The sequence below is a fragment of the Tupaia chinensis genome, unplaced genomic scaffold (genome assembly GCF_000334495.1).
Source record: "Tupaia chinensis unplaced genomic scaffold, TupChi_1.0 Scaffold000121_1, whole genome shotgun sequence".
Taxonomy (NCBI): Eukaryota; Metazoa; Chordata; class Mammalia; order Scandentia; family Tupaiidae; genus Tupaia; species Tupaia belangeri.
In genome coordinates this window covers 495,824-499,896 of record NW_006159588.1, presented here as the reverse complement: position 1 = coordinate 499,896, position 4,073 = coordinate 495,824, and positions in this window count along the sequence as shown.

Sequence of the window (4,073 nt, the reverse complement as noted above, 5' to 3'; positions counted from 1 at the left end):
TTTTGTTTTATGTATCTTTAGCCTCTCCTGTGAGATACATACATATTAATAATAATTATTGTATCTTTTTGATGAATTTACTCTTCTTGTTATGAGATGCCCCAATTTGTCTCTTTGAATGCTCCAGTCTGAAATTTATTTTATTTGATATTAACATAGCTGCTTCAACTCTCTATGACTTATTGTTTGTAAGATATAATTATTTATATTCATTTACTTTTACCTGTATCTTTTTATAATGCTTGTTTCGTAGTTTTATAATTGGGATTTCCTTGCAGTCTATTCTGATCGTCTTTGCCTTTTAAAAGTAGTTTAATTTCTTAGTATTAGATGTTGTATTAAGTCTACTATTTTATTGCTGGTGTTTTTCTCTTTCATCCTTCGTTGCTTGTTCTATTTTCTTTTTCATATCTTCTTTTGGATTGTTTGATATTTATGGAATTACATTTTAATTTATTTGTTGTCCTCTTAGCTATACCCTTTTTTGTATTACTTTTTAGTGGTTGTTCTATAAGTTATAGTACACATCCTTAAAATGTTGTACAGTATTTTGGATTAATATGGGACCATGGCACATAAATTACAGTAAACTTGAACTCTATAAATCCATTTATTTCCCCCACCACTCTTTATGCTCTGTTGCCATATAATTACGTATCAATACTCAAAGAACTGGGCAAAGGTTTTCCCCACAGTTTGTGGCTTTTTGATTTCCTTTTATGACAGTTATTTCTGAGATTCTGCTCATTTTCTGCTGGTTGTGGTGCCACCATATAGAGACAGAGGTTCCTGTTTTCTGGTTCTTCACTATAGAAAGATGGAAGGTATCCTCTTAGAGTTTTGTTCTCTATGTCTCATTCTGTGATGTACCCTTAGTATAGAACTAAAAAATGAAAAACTCAACTTGTCCCAGTTTCATCTTTTAAGTTTTGACTCCTATTTAAAATTTTTATGTTTTTGTTTATTCTACAGAGTGTTAAGTAACTATTATCTCTGTGAGGGTTGGTCTACCAGTTTTGTTTGTATTTTGCTATAGGTCATATGTTCTCTGTAGAGAGAAACAGTGAGAGGGACAGTAAAAAGTCATCCCCCAAGGAGGATGGCCATTCCACAATCTCTTCTTCATTCTTCTTTTGGGATTTTGGACATGCACACCCTTGTACCTGGCATGATTCTCAAGCCACCAAGCCTGGGACTTGAATTGTGTTTGGCCATGTGGGATTCCAGCACCCCAACTACTCTGCCACCTGCTGGTCCCAGTCTATCAGTTTAATTCATTATGTCAGAAGGTATAATCTGCTTAAATTTACTTAATTTGATTATACTATCCTGAAAGCTGGTCTAAATCTTTAATTATACTACTATTTTAAAATCTCTGGCTAGGGATTTTTAAAGGGACCTAGTGTAAATTTCCTGTTTACTATAAACACATAGAGAGCCCTTGATAGTGAATTCATTTGTTCATTGACTCAGTAAACATTCTTTGGGTACTTACTATGTAATATACACTGAGCTGGATATAGGGACAATAGTCATAACTTTCCCAATGACACCCAGCTCTTGGTGGAACCAGGACTAAGACACATGCCTTCTACCTTCTACTTGATCTTTTCTGCTACTGCTGGGAGGGATGAGAGAAAAAGAAGGGGATAAGAAGCACCCCCCCCCCCCAAGCCTACGCTATGGTTGTAAAAATTACCAAAATTTTGGCAGCTTGAACCTAAGAGTGTGCTACAGTAGTCTTCAGTTCTTAAACTTTTTGTCTTAGATCTTGGAGACTCAAGCCATGCGAATAGAAAGCTTTCTTCAGACTTGTTTGTGGTAGAGTGAGTGAGAACATTATCCTAACTGCAAGTGCATCAGAGTCTGTACTAGAGAGAGCTGTCTGGTGGCCCTAGGACAGCAGACTTGGGGGTGATGGAGTTATTATCCTTTGCAATAGAAAAATTGCCTGACTTTACACATGTATTGCCTGGGCCCTGCACCTTAGCTGAGGAGTAGCTGCCAGGCTCCCATACCCTTGGCTTGTGGATTACTTAGGCAGCAGTGAGTTGTTGGACTAGCTGCCCATGACTGGCTGTGCACCCCTTCTGCATGAAACAAATAAACCCTTCTGGATGTGGGGATGGTCGACTTAGATAGGTTTAGTTTCTTTCTATATGGAGGTGTAGGAATCAGCTCTAAAAAACTGGAGCCTTTTTAATTATTCATGGAAAATCTATATACTCTGTTATCAGCTTAAAGCAAAGCAACTTTGTTGTTTCTATTGATCATGCAATTTATTATCTTTATTTAAACTCTTCAGGCAATAAATAAATAAAAAGCAGTTTGAGGAAAAGAAGCTTCTGAGAAGAAAGTAATTTCCCAGGAAAGTACTTTAATCCTTTTAAAATTAGGCTTACAAACTTAAAGATAGTATCTGATTATTCTATTTGATCCCCCTTTTTAAAGGACAATGGTTTGGGTTTCTCTGTTTTAGCTGAAACCTTTCAATTTTTACCTCCTCTCCACACCAAACTCTTTTTCATTGCACTTACAGATTGATCTACAAAGAAAAAAATAGTAAACTGTATTCTTGCTAGAAATAAGAAAGCTTTTTCAAGTGATAGTCTTCTTTCTCTATCCCTTGTGAATATAATTTACTAAATCTCTTTAAGCCTTATTTCTCATATTGGTAAAATTGGAACATTAACATTTGTCCTTTATACTTCATGGTCAAATATGAAGATTGTACAAGATAATGATGATGAAAACTTTTGGATAGTGATTCTCTTATTATTTAATGCTTTAATTTTCTCTAGGTCTTCTCATACCAAATCCAGCATGAATCGCAATATAGCCTGTGTAATATAAAATTAGAGGGGTGAATGAGATAATCTCTTCAATTCTTTTTCTGATTTAAAATTCTGTGATTTTATTACACCTTGTCATACAGAATTCTCATCAAGCTGAAACCCCTGATTTCTGTTGTGATTCTCTCTGAATCTGGGTAAAATTGCTATCAGGAAGTTCATGTCTTGGGCAAGTGAGCAGTTTCCTGTCTTATATGTTCTTATCCTCCCTCTGCAGGTCTGCTACCTCTGCCTCCAGGTCCTTGACTACCTGAGTTCATTGCAGAGTGCTTTCCTTTTTCTCATCTGACTCATCACCTGTCAGGGTGAGCAGCCTTCCCTGTGCCCTGTTGTATTGTGTGTCTCACTTGGAACCATGCTCACTTTATTCTTAGTCATTTCATCTGTGACTCCCAGCCTCACTGTCTGTGGCTCTGAGATGGTGGAGTTCAGATTCTTCAACTTATGTCTTCCTTTGTCTCGACCAAATAAATGTCTCCAAGTTTTCCTCAGTGAGAAGTTCTCGTGTACTTGTATGAAGTGACTCCTTGGTATTAAAACAGAATATGTCCTTATCTTGATATCAATATCTGTTTACGCCTAGAGCAACTTACAGAAACTCTGATGATTTTCTGTGCGAACAGGAGAGTTAATAGGTGACTCTCTAGTTCTTTTGAGGGTGTGTATATAATTATAATTATTTTTACTCCAATACAACATGACAACTTCCATCATGTGTTTAATAGCCTCCCAAATTCCCTGTTTATTCTTATTTTGCATTATTTCTTCTTTAAATTTAAATTTATTTATTTACATTCATTCACTGTACATCATTACAGCATACAAAATGAAATTTTCCATCCAGAATACACTGTATATTGTCTCAATCAAGCACATCAATATACATGTTATTGTCAAATAATTTTCCATTTCTTGTTTCCTGTATGTTTTGCTTTTTTTTCCCCATCCTTGACTCCCTATCTCTTACCCTCTGCTATCTCCCACTCTCCTCCCACACTGTCTCTGGTATCTATGTTTGCTTTCTATACTGTTTTTCTCCCACATTTTATTGAATTACTAAAGACCTTAATTAATCTAAATATTTTCATAGCAAACACAGCTGATATATATACATTTCCATGAACACAAGTCTAACTTTAGGCATCCTATAAAGTAGCACCTAGCTGGGGCTATATATCTTACTGCAGTCATTGAATACATTTTTTTTCCTGAAACGTTTTT